The following is an 18,545-nucleotide window of genomic DNA, read 5'->3' as shown; positions in this document are numbered from 1 at the left end:
AATGACAGTTACATTTTTTTCATTTTTATCTTTTTTTTTCTCACTCAATCTTCATGTTTTTTCCGTACCACATACACATTTCTTACCCTTGTAGCTCTTCAAAAGTGAATGAATTTATTTAATGAACTAGATATTCATTTCACTGAATGACACCAAATCACCTTCACATGAATTGCCTGCAGGATGCACACTTGTACTGCATTTCTTATGGAACTTACAACATGATGACTTTTCCAGCCTCCAGCTGTAATGCATCTGGTGTTTATGGAGGTCAAAAGAGCCAGAAAACTGTTCTTTTACTTTTTTTTTCTACCAGTTCATGTCTTTTTTTTTTTTTCTTTTTAGCACAAAAGTTTCAACAGGTGTTATCCACTGTAAAAAAAACAAAAAAAAAAAAAAAGAAAGGAAAAAAAAAAAAAGAAATCTTTACAGATGTGACCTCTTCGGGAAGGCAATTTGCAGCAGAAACTGTACCTTTTGCAGAATTCTGCCTTCTGCTCCTGTAAATCTTTTCTGGTGAAACAAACATTGTCACAGTGTAGTCGTATAGCAGGGTAGACAGATCCTGACTTACCTGAAAACTGCACATTAAAAAAGAACATATACTTCAGGGTATAGAACCATTTTCAGGTGAAGGTAAATAGGAACATGAATAACTGTCTTTCTAACATAGAGGGAATTTGATATTTCAACTTGAAATTAAAGAGCTACAAAACAAGAAAAATATTTTCCAAAATGGAGTTCTATTCACTTCCGCTTAACCACATTTTTTTTACAGTGGAAGAAAGAGAGCTTCTTGGCAGATTCTCTTGCTTCTTTTGTCTTACAGTCCAGTTCTGAGACAAGATGTCCAATAGACTTTGCCTGAAGTGAAGGTAAGTAAAACCATGTATATGAGCCAAGGAATGTGCACCGAAGCGACTGCATTGTTTTCTGTGAAGAGTTCTCTGTGATGATGATGTTCATTAAACCATCACATCACTATGTTTCACAAAGATCATGCTGAAAGGCAAGTTTGGAAATTACTTTGTGATTTATTTGTCAAGGTTATCTAAAAAAAAAAAAAAATGAAGAGTCATTCAAAATATTAGCATGCAGCATAAAACGTACTAAATATTTCCACTGATACAAAAAAGATGAACTGCTTCTGCTTCTCTTTCAACATTTTCTGCTTACCATAAGTTGTTTAACATATAGTATCTAGTATGCCTTTTAAGGTAACAGGCAAAAATAAGTTCTTTTATAAATTCATTGTAGCTACAGTAAAAACAATTACTTTAGGATAGACATCTAAATTGACAGTATGATAAAACTGAAGGTAATTTCTCTATGTGCACTTGAATCTAAAGAATTTCTTCCAAGCTCTCTGATAGAGACTCATCAAATCTAAATCAAGTTTCCAAATAAAACATTTTCTGAGTTCTTGGTTGGTCTGTCACAGGGCTGGAAATACTGAAATGTTCTTCTTCTTGCCCTGGGTTATGCCTTTCACCTAGATCTAGCAATTCCAGAGTTTGTGATTTAGGAGCAATTAAAACACCAGTTTCCGTATTTCCTGATATAGAATAAAGAAACTGCAAGAATCTGAGGTTTAAATGAAGTTCAGCTTTTGAATTCTTAGTAATTACCCTGAGCACCATGGCTCTGAGTAACCTTCTCAAAGGTTTGAATTTTGAGACTGTGTCTTAAAGAGCTGGGGTACGAAGACTAAGTTTTTTAAAAAAACCTTTCAAGTGCCAGGGCACACTGACTGATACTCTGGCTACCACAGAGCCTGAGAGTTCTGCAAATGGTCAGTGAGATGGGAATTTGACAAGCCCTTGCAACTGCAGAGGTCTGCAGTTCAAATACTTCAAATAGGGGAAGTCAAAAGAGATTCATGACGAAATTCAGTTGCCAAAACCATGCACATAAAACACATCTATTGGTAATGCTCTAGAGATTGCTTGTTGACTCCATCTGATCTTCCTGAAGGGTACGTGTCTCACTCATTCCCGTATCATATCTGTCAGTGTTGGGATGCTTTGATTTCTATAACTGTTATTAAGCATATATAAAACTATCATGAAACATCCTAACTTAAACATTTCATTTCTGATTATGATCATTTCAGAGCTTTTCTTTACACATGTGAAACGAGGAAACTGAGATGATTTTCCTTTTTTTATACATTCTTATATTTGTCTGTCTGAATTATATCTGAGTTATTGATTCACCTCTCTCATAAGATTCTACTACAATTCTTCATGGTCTGCCATCATTCTTAGGACAATTAATAATTTTGTATAATCAAACTTTGTCATTTCACCAATCACTCTTTTTTTTCTAATATATATATATGTTCAACAGCCTATATCCCAGAGTACAGGTCTGGGCAGAGCTCCAGCTGTAAGCTCTATTGATGGAAAGACAAGATTATTTACCTATATTTTCCATTTCCTACTTTTGAAATAACTATTCAGCTTAGCTTTTATCTCATGACTGCAAAGTTTCCTTAAAGTCCTTACAGTGAGGGATTTTGCCAAAAACATTCTGAAATCCACTTGTATTAGTGGGATCATTCTGATTCATATCCTTCTAAAGAACTCCAAGGAGTTTGTAAGATAACGTTTCCCTTAACAAAACTCTCATTGACTCATATTTAAGTGAGCTGTGTTTACCCCACTGTCCGTCAACTCTCTTTTATTGGAGCAATAGGATTTTTCTGCTAACTACACTTTTGACTACTTTGCCCTGAGCAAATGTCAGACTCAGTGCTCTATAATTTCCTGCATTCTTCTTGTAAAACCTTGTAAACATCAATGGGCATGGGACGTTAACCACCTCTCTAGGAAGTTGGTTCCCATGTTCAGCCATCCTCTGTTTCCTAACGACAAATCTGGACCTCCTCTGTTATAGCTTTTAACCATACCCAAGTGTCCTGTCACTGGATACCAGGAGAAGCAGCACCTTCCTCTCCACTTCCATTTCTCTGGAAGCTATGCAGTACATTGAGGTTGCCTCTCAGTCTACTCTCAAAATTAGGTTGCTGTCTTCATCCTCTCCTTACAGAATGTGCCTTCCAGGTCCTTCACCACCTTTGTTTCTCTACTCTGGACATATTCAAGGACTTTCACATAATTTTTAAATTTTGGGTCCCAGAACTGCACACAACACTCAAGGTGAGACTACACCAACATTAATTACAACAGGATAAGCATTTCTTTTCACGAACTGGTTATGCATTGCAGAATGTGGTTTGCCTTTATGGCCACCAGAGCACAATAGGATGGCTAGATGAGAAATAATTGTGTTTCTAGATTTTAAGTGTTTCATTTTCAATGTTTTCTACTAAACATGAAGGTTTTCTGTAATGTCCTTAGAGGATATTCATGTATCGAGTCTTGACACATAACACTGAGCTTGATACCACACATCACATCCACAGAGACTGGGTTTTGTGGTTTTTAAGTTAATGTATGTTCAAAAGTTTTATCAATGTGGTCACTGGGGTCTAGGTTAAATAAAAATTTGCAATTCTGACTGCATCTAGGAGAAGCATAGCTCTTTGCTGTATAACAGAAGAAAAAAATCTTTAATGTTTGAAAAGTCTCAACATTTTGAAATAAAGTTATATGTATGTAATTTTCATTCACTCTTTAAACCGTCTCTCTAGTCCTTCAGCATCAACAACATGGGCCAAGCGACATCAAACTTCTGACAACTACTGACACATATAGTTGAGGCAAATGAACATCATGTAGAGAACTGTAATCTCATACAAGATTTATTTTAAATTCCTCCTCTTTAATAGTAGCATGGTTCAGAGATTTCACATATATTCTTCAGGTCCTTTTTACTTATCAGTCATTTTTTTCTGATTTAAAAACATTTCCCTTCCAGTGAAAGGAGAAGCTTAGCTAAAATGAAAAAATTCATACCAGTCTTTCTAATGCTCTGAATCATCAGTTAGTTCTGCACAGTAACACCTTCCCAGACCCAGTATCTTCTCTTGAGATGTTGTACCCTGAAGAAAATATTCAATATTATTTTATGTTTCTGTGTAGAATTCAGAATGTTCTTCATATTCAGATGTCAAAGGCTTTCCCGAAGACACTTCCTTCACTAAGCTCTCTCTGGATATCTGTGGGATTTTTATTACAAGCTGTGTACTCCCAGTTTTCCAAATTGCACTGTTGCCAAGGGCATTCTTCCTAGTAATTTTCTGCCCGGACTCACCTAAACCCCTGTCAAACAGCAGGGAAGCAAATCAACAAGGAACTTAACACTTGTAGAAATTTTCTAGTTATGTTACTGTCAGCTGTCAGCTTTTCCTGTGGCCTACTATTTAGTCTCTTTTACTTTTCAAAACTGTCTTCTTTTTTGGTGGGTTTTTTGGTCTTTAAAAACAAACAAACAAGAAAAACAAAACCAAAATTCCACCAAACATCTCCACTCAATTTACTATCTGACTACATCTTCCGTATTCCTTAACATTAAATAAGCCAAGAGAGTTGGAGTAGATCTATTTTTAAAGAAACAAAGTCCGGTATTATGCCCTGAAACAGAAAAACTGCAAGCTTGGTAATGCATTGCGTTTAGTTTCTGAGTGTCTTAGGTATAAATACTGACAACTCCAAGTTTATTGAACAAACAAATATTAGATATGTAATAGGAGAACGAAGTGTGACATTGGTATGGAACAGCATAAAGTAGAAAAAAAGAAATAAAATACAGCTTGCTAAAGACTGCCTAGCACGACAGGATAAGGTGGTAACAGAAAAGAGGATATTTTTCATGTATAGAAGCAATCAATACACCCACAACATAAGAAAGTTTCTCCAAAAGCCGCTGAGATTCTAATGGAAAAATTAGTAAGAAAACAAAGATCCCCAAAGAATATAATAAATCAGGGCTCCAAGGCCCTAAAATACTTTTCATACATAGAATGTAATGACATTTCATTTCCTACTTTTCTGCCAGGAATGCCAGGCCGGTGGGATGATGTAGAGTCTCATAAGCCTGTCTGATTCAGCTCTATATTGAATATTTAGCAATGTATAACAATAAACTACTGACACAAAAGAAAATAATGTGTTCTCATTCAGTATTCCTATTTTCTGTTCATAAATATTTCAAGACTCTGCAGAGATTTGCTGTTTTCAACAAATAATTACCTAAAGGTCATGCATGTTTTTCTCTTTATTTAAAAATTGAGCAGTGTATTTAATTCTGATTTGATACATTGAGTGAATTTACATGTCATAATGTAGTTGAATATCTAGAAACAAAGATATTGCTGATGGCATAATGCAAATATATAAAGGAACCATTTATAAGAAATGAAGTTGCCTAACAATCTGTAAAGCATGCAGCTTAAAGATGCATCCTGAGCCCAGTGTCCCAAAACAGTTTTTCCAGCATGTTGTTTTTTTTGGATATGTTTCTGAGGCATCTGATTCTTCCTCTAAATTGTAAAAGCAACTTACACACCTAATTTAAAACACGGATGTGGCAATGGGACAGGAACCAGAAAGTTAGGTTTTGCAATATTCAGTATTACAGTAATCATATCCTTTCTTGGTTGAGACCTTTTTTCTAATGTGTGAGGGAAATCTGCCTGGGAACTTGAAATTAATGTTCCTAGTAATCAATCTATTTTGAATCATGATTACGGCAAAGTCATTCCACCTATGCAAGTCTCCAGCCTTTAGCCTCCTTCTGGTGGATGGCAGAAGGTTGGGGCATCCCTTTTTTCTATTGTAGCTAGTAACAGGACAAGGGGTAATGGGGTGAAGCTGGAACACAAAAAGTTCCACTTAAATATAAGAGAAAACTATTTTACTGTGAGGGTGAGGGAGCAGTGGCACAGGCTGCCCAGAGGGGTTGTGGAATCTCCTTCCTTGGAGATCTTCAAGACCCACCTGGACATGTTCCTATGCGACCTGATCTAGGTGAACCTACTTCTGCAGGGGAGTTGGACTAGATGATCTCTAAAAGTCCTTTCCAACTCCTACCATTCTATGATTCTTTACATGTCCCACTGCATTCTTTGATGAAATGTGTTTTTCAACAGAGCATCATAAGGCCCATTTCAAGTGCAAAATCTCTGACACATAAAAACTGACTGAAAATAGTCCTTACCTTCCAAATAATATGTTTTACTCTGTTCCTTTTTCAGTATGACATATGACATATAGCTTTGACTGACCTTAGGTACTTTACTCACTTAGTCTGATCATTATTAAAATACATGTATTTCATGTAAAATAACATTTTTATACAGATCAACACAAACAATGGCTGGAAAATGTAAACAAAACAAAATAAGGAATTAATTCACCATCTCCCTTTGGTAGGCAGGTATACAGCCATCTCCAGGAATACAGGACTTCATCACCTGCAATGGTTACTTGGAAAGAGAAACATCATTACTCCTAATGTACTCCATTTCCCTCTTTTTTCTCCAGGTTTATACACTGAACACGATATCATGTGGTCTCCAATATCCCTTTGGTCCGCTGGAGTCAGCTGTCCCAGCTGTATTCCCTCCCAAATGCCTCTGCACCTCCAGTCTACTCACTGGTGGAGTTTTGTGAGAGGTAGAAAAGGTAATGATACCATGTAAGCAGTGCTCAGCAGTAACTAAAATATCACTGTATTATAAACACTGGTTTGGTCATAAGTACAAAACATGGCACCATGTGAAGAAACTTTTTCCCAGTCAAATCCAGTACTAATATATTCATTATTAATATATTGAAAAATATATTCTATTACTTATTTATTACATATATTTATATTTCAATAAGAACACATGAACATATTATAAGAATTAACAATGTATTAGTTGGTTTTCCTATACGTCAATGTTTCGCTTTTTCATTAAGTTTTTTATGAAGAACTCTGAAAGCTTTTAAACTTTCCTTGTATTGAATTCACTATACATAGTCTTTTAGATGCCTAAAATTCACTTAACGATTGCCATCTCCATGGGTGTGACTATGGAACATACTATATTCACTTTTGTTTGAAATATGGATTAAAATATGCATATGTTATAAGACTAATTACTAAATAGTTCATTAATCAGTATGGGTAACAACAATTTCTTTAAATTCACTCCAAGTCATCCCTGAGCTGTATGTACAGTTGAATCCCTATTCCTGTATTCTACTCCTTGGTTCCTACCTGCAGTAAGCTGCTTATATTCCTGAATCATCTCTAGGGGTTCGTGTTTTTCAGTTTCTTCTGCAGGGTGGTAACATAGTTGGATTAGGCACTTATGTGTAGAATCATATAAAATTACAGGTTTCATTAACCATGTTTATTCATAACTTGACAGGTGAATTTCTCTACTTATGGTTCACTTCTATTTTTCATAGCATTCTTGCCAAATAAGTTCCTGACCACCTTTTAGTCCTTCTCCTGCACTTAGCCATCTGAATAATTAAGATATTACTAGTGCATCACTGTGGTGTTATGAAAAAGCAGGTCTACTACAATATTTTGACTTGTACTTAATTAATAACAAGGGATTACATTTAGGCATTTGGATTCATTTATTTTCTTGAGCTTCTCTGTAACTAATCACCAAAGAGATCATCCAGTATATTTTTCTTTCTTGGTTCTTCTATTATAGCTTACATAAACTAGTTTACATAAAGTGAGCTAAGATTAGATTGTGATCACTCCACTTATCCAATCAAATGCAATTTCATTCAGTAACTAGCTTCAAAGAAAAGCAAAGTAAATGAAAAAATGTATGAAATTACTTTTGCATGTGTAATAGGCTAGAATACTACAGCATGGAAAAGACACAGCTTGGGAAAGAAGTTAAAAGAAAAATGGATCTTCAGTACAGACAAGTAAGGTGCAAGTTTAGAGCAAAGAAAGGGAAGTGCTTTTTTCATACAGTGGTTAGCAGAGCTGTGGAACTCCTTACCATAGCACACTTAGGTTGCAAATAGCTGACAAGGTCCATGAGAAGTTGGATGGGCATCTGGAAGAGTTGTGCATTGGGATGATGAAGGGAAGAAGCCACACAGTTTATCCAGAAATCCCCTGAATTGAAATCAATTGGAATCTGAGAGCATATTAGGAAGACATGTTTGTCCTGTCAATCTTGCTTGAGTAACTGCTTACGACCAGTACTAGAGACAGGCTTAGGGTCTAGATGGAAAAATGGAGTGAGCCAGTATTTCTGTTCTTATGTTTCAACACTATAAATTTCAAGAAAGTAACTGTGGTTCTATGAAAAAGAGAGAGATGTTTGTACACATCCCCATTCTCATTTTCTCACCCATCATTGCCTCCCTAAACTTGATTTTTTCCAGTAGCCACCTGGGAATGGATTTCCTGCTGGGTTAATTACTCTAAAAGCTGACAAACCTGTCGGCTGCTCTCACCACAGCAGCTGTTCAGACATTCCATTATATATAACCCGTGTAATTCTCCCCTGTTAACTTGCCAAACAGCATGCAGTTGGCTGAGAAAACAAGTCATGGCAATTGTTCCTTTATGACTGGCATACATCACCTCCTTGGTAACTTAGATCACAAAAATAGCATGTGTTTCTTAACTATATTGTCTATGCACTCCTACCCACATCAATACAGATAATAATAGTGCAGTCTTCTAGTAATGGAACAGGTAATTACACTACTCCCACAAATACTCTTCTATTACTCATTAATTCATACAGTAAAATATGCTAAACATTGTTATTCTGACCCAATTTTGATACTTTGCATGTGTTTATGATACTCTCTGCAAGCAGATTGTGTACATTGTCAAGACAATCGCTGTACAATGGTTGCAGATAAAAACTAAATTAAATTGGAGTCAAGTTTAGGATTAAGTAACTACAATAACATGGTACCTTTTAGAACACTAGCTAAAAGAAATTCTAATATACGCAGGCATCAAAATAATCATCTAAGGCGTCTAAAAAACCCTACTTCTGACAGGAAATGAGGCCATAAAATAAGTATGTTGTTATAAGATTATATTTGTGTCTATTTTCAAAGACAAAAATGCATTTTTTAGAATAAAAAAAATCCCCTTGTTTTTACTAATGTAAAACACTTACTAAAATGTTAAACAAAAGTGCACTTTCATATGTATCCGTGCTTCCGCTGAATGTCTTTTCATATTACATAGGTTCTGATATTTTACATTCATAGCTAGAAATAAACCACACACTAAATAACCAAAATGCCAGTCAGTTTGACATCAGCACTGATGATTTGACATTTTTGTGCAGTTTTCAAAGAAACTCCCTCTTACATCCAGTTTAACAAAATCAGGTGTGAATAATTCCTATCATCTTAAATATCTATTCCATTGAAAAAAAAAAAAAGAGTCTTAAAGAAGAAAAACATTTACTTATGGTATATTAGAGGATATTAGCATTTGTATGTCTTCCTACATTAACATGTGTCAAGTGAAAATAGTATTCTAACTCATGCCTCTGTAACATTAAATAAGCCTTGTCTATAGAATATCTCCCATAAGCACAAATTACAAAGCACAAGCATAAGTTCTCTTGCTTTTATATATCCACTGATATTACATAAAAGTTCTTTTTCTCCTGATATTGTATCGATGGAGTATTTTATTATAGCAAAACTTCTTATATTACCTCAGGCTGTGAAAATGTTATTTTAACTTCTTCCAGAATAGTGTCACAACCCATCCATTAAAATTAACCATTAGCATGTGAACTGCAAGCTGCTTAGCAGCACAATCTCTTCAGCTAATAAAGACCATGCTTCTCTCCCCAGTCCCCCAAATCCTGAAGTGGACCATTGTAAGACTGAACTCCTTATTAGAACTGTTTGCCCCATTTACAATTGCCACAGAGGGTCATTCAGAAGGCAACCTGCCTGAACTTTACCTTCACCCAGTAACCCTCAAAACTATTCATTATAACACTCATCAGCATTAGGAGGAATGAAGCAAATGAGAAAGCTATTAGGCAAGAATAAAAATTACAATGAAAGAAGAGTTTGCAACAGCATTCTTGGTAGGATGATTTTTTTTTTTAACTTCTTAGAAAAAGTAAAAGCAAATAGAGCCCAGAAAAAGAATCACGTGTCTGAAAACCATCATAATGGAAACAGTGCTAAATACAGATAGGAAATAAACTATAAAAAGGCCTTGGGCATAAATAGAAGGAAGTTAATTATTTTATGACTCCCTTTCCTCACTTTTAGTTACTAAGTTTATAACTACATTTTATTACACTGGCCAAGCAGTCACAGAAGTCAAGATGTCTGTTTGTGCTTGTTCAAAGAAAGCCAGAAGAAATTTGTCCTGGCAATCGAGGCTATCAACTTTGACTAATGAAATCCAGCAGGTCTTATTTCCTAAGGGAAGGATTAATTTCTCATTAATGACAATTGTAAAGATGATATCACAATTCATTACCCAGTTCTTTACCCAAGAGAAGATTTAAGGAAGTCAGTGTTCTGCCTCAGCATTGAGGTTTGTTGATTTGGGGTTTTTTGGCAGGGGGGAAGATTGAGATGTGTAAACTCAGAATTTTTACACTGTTGCGTGGTTGAAAGTAGCTGTATCAAAACCTACTTTCATAACACAGCATACAGAAATTCTACCTCTTGAACTCATCAGAAGGACTCCAAAACCCTTGCCCTAGCCCAAAGATAAGCTTATCAAATCCAATGAGAACCAAAATAGAAGTCCTGTTGCCAGAAACTTATTCAAAGACATTGAATACATTCCTTTCTCTACCCTTACCTTCCACAATCCCATTGCAGCAGGAACTCTGGGAAGGCTTTACCTTCATAACTTGTGCCATGTAAAACTTCCTTTTGGCAACTCCAAGCAATTTATTTGATCCAGACTGTTGGATATACCATCTTTTGCCCCAAAGACTCACAAACTACTTAAGAATAAGCAGCTTTTTGACAACATAAAGCAAGGCTACTTGGCAGTTTAGGACAGGAAGTACAGAGAATTACCATATGCAGCTTTAAAAAATTGGAGCAATATCCAAACTGGGATGTGGCCAAAACTAGATCTAACAACTCTATTCCCACAGGCTCTGAGGCATTTATTTCTTAATCCCCCAAATCTACTTTAGTTGTATGTAAGGAAATGTCTGTGTTAAAAGAAAAAAAAAAAATCCACAAAACAACTAAACAAACAAAAAAATTCAAACCAGCAACAAAAATCATAAGGTTACAGTAGTTCTTTTACAAGTCTTTGTCTGCACATAGAACTTAAATCAAGTTTCATCCCCAATATTACACTTTCCAATTACTAGTCTCTTCTAATCTGTTCCTGTTTCCTATAATTTTCTCAGTTGCTCTGTTTCTCTTGACTCTGCTTCATTACTTTACTGCTTGGTCTTCCTGTCTGCTGCTCCCCATTCTAACCCTTTAATTAGTAACTTCTGAAGTTGATTAGAAAACCAGAGAAACTCTGATTCTTTCAGCCCATTGACTGATAAAAATATGGAATTGATAGATGTGATTGAAGAGCTGTCTTGTCCTACTGCTTAACTCTTTTTTTTTTCTGTTTATCCTTACAACTTTTGCAATTTCACATGGTTCCATAACCAGTGCATTAAAACAGTTGTACTGTTTTGTGATTAATTGGCAGACAATATATCTCCAGAATTCCATCAACCATACAGTTTGAATAACAAAGGAGTCTTTTCTTTGTCATATTTTTTAAACTCAGCAAAAATACAAATAATCATTTAATGTTCTGTGAGACACAGTAAATCATATTTATTAAATATTTGCTCATGTGAGGTTTTTTTCTGGTTTTAGATCTTTTGAAGATGTAGTCTATACCCTTGTATTCAGAGATAATTGTAGTGCTGTGTATGAAGAGATTGATACTTTTTGTGCTGTGTATGTCAAACAAGGAAAATTAATTAATTCCACTGATAAAGAGAGTTATATATAGAATTTTTACAACAGTAAAAACAAAAACCTGAAGGAGTTTAGCTTTTCAAAGAGAAACTTAAGAAATGAACAGGCACTAAGGCTTTGGGGATACTATGTTTTCGAGAAGTGTTCATTATTTAGAATCTTATTTACATTCATGAACGGATTTTTAGAACTCTAAACTATTTAGAATAGCATATCCAGGAAACATGTTATAATCTCCACTGTAATAACTATGTATCAACATTTTAGAGAGGTTTATATATATTGCATCAACACAAGCTACCCTTCTGCAATGTCCATATAAATCTCACTTAAAAAACTCTGAAGTCTACACTCTATTGGGTGGAGTTCTGACTTCACTTCTGGCATGCTTCAAAGGCTGTAGAGTATACTGTCAACTCAACATTGCATGGCTGCTTCTGAAGAGGAAGTAACTCCTCAAAATAGGGTGTAGCCTCCACAGATGTTTAGCCTGGAGGCTATTAGAGTCCCTGGAAAATAAATGAGATATGGCTGGATGAGTTCTAATTCTGCATTTGTAATCATATTGCTTGGAATATAAAAAACAGCTCAGAGTAATTTGAGTTAGCCCAAAGGTTAACTGAAGTTAACTAAAGTTTTAAAATACATTATAAACTAGATAAACTGGAATAAATAGCACCAAAAGGTAAACTTTCTTTAAGAAAATTAGAAAGCTTAAAACCCACAAACAAGCAAATAACAAGGAAGACCATGCAAATCATACCAAATAAACTGAACAAACTCACTGTTTCCATGTTAATCCAAATTAGAACTTTAACCTAAATACTATCTATGTTTTCATTATTATAATAAGAGTAGGTCAAAGTTTCTTAATCTGGATTTTCTAACAGAAAAGTGTTATGAACCATCAAACTCTGACTTCCCTCAGGCTTCTTTATGTGACGGAAGCTTTTGTTTGAAGAAAGTGAATATGACTTATTAGATGAGATAAAGTTTGACTAGATTCACCTGCACCTTTTTCTTCTTTAAGAAGAAAAAGTATAAAAGAAAAAAAAAAAAAAAAGAACAGGAGAATACTTTCAACATCTTAGTTCATTTTACCTAAAGAATTAAATACTCGTTCAGAACAGCTGGATCCCATGCAACAGTAACGATGATTCCTGCATCAAAACCAAGCAAATGTAGAAAACTTAGAGCATTTCACAGGAACAGCATACTATCAGTAGGTAAAATTTTTCAGTGTCAAATAATTTAAGTTGCTATCTGTTTCTTTAATAGCTGTAAGAGACTGAGAAATTCGTTTAACACAAAACGAGATTTCCAAAGGCCAATCTGTCTCAGAGATGCACAGCTTCTTTGTAACAACTCTCCTAACAGGCCTTAGATGCCAATTTGTCCTGTGATATCTCTGACACCCTGAGCCTAGAGATTTCTTCCTAATTAATGAGTAAAGGTGTATTGAATACAGAGTTGGATCTCAATCGAAGTAGGTAGATGCTCATCATTTGAAATAATTCATCCTTCATATCAAGAAATTAAAATCTATTATTTATCTTTTATTAATCCTACTTTTAAAAACACTTAAAAATGACGATTTTAATAAATGATGCTCATTTAAACTAATAAATTAGTTTAAATGGGGAGGACCTACTTTTGAATTTCTTCACAGGGCACTCTGACCTTGCAGGTCTCATGAAAGTGATCTCTATTTCATTAAATAATTCTGTACAAATAATTTGAAAAATACAGTCATGGACTGCTGTGAATACAGTGGCATTATCTCTGATAGTTTTATGATGTTATTAAATATTTTATGTAGCTCATTAAGTTGATAGTAAAATAAAGTATCAGATCCATTCTCTTTTAATGGAAATATCAGTGTATGATAATTAAAATAAACAATTGTTTACTTTACATTTCAGAATTTATGAGGTAATTTCACAATTTTGAGGATCCCTAGTTTCTGAACTGTGAATTCTGTCTTCATTCTAATATAATATGAATGAAATCTGAGCTATTTCTTATTCCAAAGCCACCTGAGTTGTCATTCCTTTTACTGAAAGTTGATTAAGGTGTGGGTGGGACTTCAATTTACATAAATGCACAAGGAAAACTCTCTTATAAAATCTCAGTAAGACTAAGAATTAAAAAAATATATATTATAGAAACATTTCTATTTTATTTGGAACCAAAATGTCTCCTTCCCTTTCTCTTTCATCCCTTGATGACTTTAACATTATTATCTGGTATAGTATTGCAGAATATCCCTGTCTCATTTAAACATTACAATGGAAGCTGTTAGTTTAGAAAACACTTACACAACAGTGTATTCAGCTCTCATTGTTCAGCTTTTGTCCTTAAACACCATTTAAGTTTTGAATATTATGCAAACATAAAATTGAGTCCTTTAAAAATGTTCTGCAGAACAATTCCTGCCTCCAGCCCTAAATATTCTCTGGTTTTAACTATTGCTTCATTTTGTCTCATTTAGTCTGTCCTTTTGGAAGTGGCTCTGTTGCTTCCTCTACTCTCCTCTCAATTTCAAAATTATTTTTTACACTAGGGAATATTTCAGGTTTACCAAAGCTAAATGAAATGGAAATGAAATTTGAAATGGAAACAGAAAGTTTCATGGAAAAACAGCTGGTTTTCCTGTTTCTTTACCACTGCTGAAATTATCTTTTGTTAATTTTCACACAGGATTTTGTCAGGAGAGTAAGATCTGAATATGTTACCACAGCTGATGGATTTCTTTTGTGATAGCTATGGAAATTGAAGATCATTGTGTTATTCCAATCTTGTAAATGAGATTAGACTTGAGGATCTGATTCAACATTAGACTTGGGAGTCGAAATTACTCTCAGATTACATGTATGTACTTAGGATCCAGATTAACAATTTGTTTCTTAATTTACCTATCTGCCTAAGTTTGTCTGAACATATAATGTTGTAGACAAAAGCTTCCAAGAGCACATGAAGTTTTTTGTCTAGCATATCCAGTAAGACCTCTGCCTTTGCTCAGTTAAACACTTAGACTTACTCTACAGTGGCTAAGATTGTTGAGATCTAGCAGACAGAGCTGTGGAACCCGTGTTACAGAAATACTGCAGGCTTTTCAGCAACAAAAGGGCTAAATATACCTATACGTTTCAAACTCCACTGAGTTGAAATGAAAATATCAGGGCAATGAAAGTTGATTCATAGTTTACTAGATAAAAGACTTAAGAGTAAAGCATCTTTAGGCCATATTAAGCCCGAGGCATTTGTATCTACATCTCTGTCAGTCCAAGAAAATGCCTTTTATCCCTAGTGTACGCAGCTGTGTGAGTGACAGCCTTCCCCCAGTTGAACCTGAGCTTCTATACAGCCAGGAAAGAAAATTCATATGCAGAATTCTAGGCTTAGACCTAGTGTTTCTGAGGGGAAGAAGCAATTTTACTGATTTATTGTTTTGTTAAGATGGACTTTTTAATGATATAAATTACAAAAAGGTATATTCTTTTAAAAGTCCATCTCTTTTAACATTTTCAGTCTTTGCTTCAAAACCTAGAATGATAAGAACTATTCTTCTACAATGAGAAAATTAAAAGTTAGTTCTTTGTAGGAAGAAAAAAGCTGCTGGTGGTATTCCATTACTTTGCACTTCAGTTGTACTCCAGAAATAGCAAGTTTTCTTGGAATTTCCTAAAATGTGTAAAAGCACATTACTGGTACTTTTTAACTATAGATTTTGATATCACTGAATACTTTGATTACTAGAAAGTGCCATGGTCACAGCTAAGTGACAAATGCTGTTTTCTATTGCTATCTGAACTGCTTTCCACATTCATATTTCATTTTCATGTACCTTGAATTAGTAACTAGAGTTTATATTGGCCAAAGCACTAGAATCTCTAAAAGTTACTGTGGTGACTGTTATTTCGGTGTCTGGCTCGAGTAGAGGAGCCTTCATGTAGCTCTGTTTTCTGAAACAGAACAGTGCAGATATGTGTCTGTCCAGAGTAGGTCATTAAGAATGTTTTCCATTATATTTCTACGTATGTTTAGACTTCACATCTCAGTGTTGACAACCTGGAGCATCTTCTGGAGGGGCAAGTTGACTAGACTCATGCGCACAGCTACGTACTGTGGTTTCATTGCATAGTTTAAAATACATCTATGTTAGACCTTCTTTAATACAGGATATTTCTTAATGTGAGGGTGTTCCAATTTGCAATGCCACAGAGTGCCCTTCTCAACAGGCTTAATGTCTCTGTAAGAAGCTGACTCCTTCATTGACTATTGATCTAGTTAGGATTTTAACTCTGTTTTTAAAGATGCAGGTTAGATTTTATCAGCAGCAAAATAAGTAGAGAAAGAAATATTTAAAATATATTTTACCGCTTAATTTTATTAATAAAACATTATATTTAATGTTTATAGAATATATCCAAACAATGATTGATTTGATGGGTGTTGGGGCTTAACCTTGGTAAGCAGCTAAACCCCACACAGCCAGTCACTCATTACCCACAACAAGATACGGAAGAGTTTCAAGGATAAAAATTAAATTAAATTAATTTACTGGTAAATTAAATACTTCAGCAATTAGAAGACATTTTATTCAATATTTTAAGCAAAAAAAACCCCAGGAAAATTAGTTGTAATTTATGAAAATAGTCCTATCAATATGCCTTCATGTGCACATGCATAAAAATGTAGAAGACAACTTCTTACTGTGTGATTCACGCACTGCACAGATGTGTGAAATTCTTCGTTGTGTAGTAAACTTTTTTACTGTTAGTTTTACATGTAATTAAACTAAACTTATTTTTTAGAAGAAGAGATGGAAAAAGCTTCTGTTAATTTATCTGCATACATACACTCTTACATAGCTTTCCAACAACTACATACCTTAAACTGAATTGAATGCTGTACATTTATGTGCACACGTACATACATATTCAAGTATTCTGATTCTGTTAAATATCAAGATTCTGTCAGTTTCTTTTTTGTGTGTGTGTGTACAGACATGTTACTGGAAAGTATAAACACTTTCAACTTCATCCTTTTATTATTTTTTTTTCTTGAGGAAATGAAGCTGATGCTTCCAAGTTTTAAAATATTGGGGAGCTGTTTGTTTATTTTCTCTATGTTAAGAGACTCAAGGACATAATCAGTCAAAAGTCTCAGGAGGCTTGCAGATGTTCCTTTAAAGGCATTATTAAGAAAAGCAACAGATGTATTCTCTGGCAAATGGCTCAAGTTGCTCTGACCCTCTGTTTGTCCCTCAGAAAGCTGATTTACTAAACAATAGGGTGAATAAGACCTGTTGTGGAAAAATAACTACATTTCTTTGCAAAAAAAGGTTACTGCAATCATTATGCTGTCCAGCTGCAATGAGAAACAAAGTAAAATACTTTTCCACTAAGACTATATCCTATATGCATCTAAACAACTGTAATTCCCAAGACTTTCTTAGTACTATGCAAGAAATGGTAATAGATATCTTACAAGGTCAATTATTCCACAGGTGAAGGAGAAAATGGCACTTTAGGCCAGATGGACCTATGGTAGCTGATATCGATACTGAATTTGTCTTTACTATGAAGAAGGTGGAAGATCACTATCTCAAACTTGGCATTGAAAGTCTAGGCATCTGAGGCGTGATGTGGTTACCTAAAAGTCAGCATACACTGCAATCTGAGAGGTTGTAGTTAGAGACATTTGTGTGAGGATAGGATGGCAGTCCTATAACATAGGATCCATAGTAGATTCATGACTTTCTGAAGTGGCAGCTTGAAGCCAGACTGATTTGCAAAATCCTAAATGGCTTTAAATACCTAGGACTAAATAAATGAATCAAGTCTCCAAAATTATGTGATATTAATCCCACCCTCTCTGATTGCTAAACATTGATTTAGATTGAAAATAAATGCCAATAGGATCTAAACCTTTTCAGTGTTGCAAGTCACCACTGTCAGGGCTACAGAATCTGTTATTATAAGATAGTCATTAATTTGCACTTACCTTAGTAATCAGTCAACTTTAGTAATCCAGAATGCACATTAACCAAGCACTCTGTGATTGTTCATGCATGATAAAAAAATACAATGTTTCCTCATTATGTGGTTACATTAGTCAGTTCTTACAACATTATTTTTTTCTATTGCTATACCATGAGCACTCAGCTTAGAGGTAATAAAACAAATAAATTAATTTTGCATTTTGAGAGCTAGAATTTCATCTGGCTTATATAAATACAATTTTGCTGGAGTTAATGGAGTTTTCAAAGTTTACATCAATTGAGACTTGACACAGAATGAGGTTATGCAATACATTTGACTAGTACAACTTGATACTTTTGGTATGAGTATTTAATTTGGTCAAGTGAGCACAGTGAAAGTCAAACTTTCCAATACTAATGAGGTTTATATTTTCTTTGGACTATGGTGACTTATGAGGTTCAATATCCTACACCTGTCTGCCTTTCCTTCTTCTTGGACTCCTGATGAGTGCTAAGATCCCACAGTCAAGCTTTCCCACAAGAATTACTTAACTCATGGCTTCTGGCTGGATGCTCAGGCTTTCCTCTGAGTTCTCTGGCTTCCTGGATGACCTCCTTTACCACTAGGTTGTCTTGGCTGTCTGCCCCCAGTATTTTTTTCTCTCTATTTCACC

The 18,545-nt window shown here is 34.8% G+C and overlaps 1 long non-coding RNA gene across 1 annotated transcript in view; it reads left to right on the top strand.

Annotated features, from left to right (window-relative positions):
- Window positions 1–790: 790 nt before the first annotated feature.
- Window positions 791–18,545, top strand: part of LOC133624932 (uncharacterized) — a 74,107-nt gene continuing 56,352 nt past the window's right edge. The window contains exons 1-2 of the long non-coding RNA XR_009818198.1: window positions 791–875; window positions 6,450–6,590. This is a non-coding gene — a long non-coding RNA (uncharacterized LOC133624932). The remainder of the gene's footprint in view (window positions 876–6,449; window positions 6,591–18,545) is intronic.

Source organism: Colius striatus, chromosome 1 (genome assembly GCF_028858725.1).
Source record: "Colius striatus isolate bColStr4 chromosome 1, bColStr4.1.hap1, whole genome shotgun sequence".
Lineage (NCBI taxonomy): Eukaryota > Metazoa > Chordata > Aves > Coliiformes > Coliidae > Colius > Colius striatus.
Note: the sequence above shows the minus strand (reverse complement) of the source record. Positions and strands in the feature narration are given on the sequence as shown.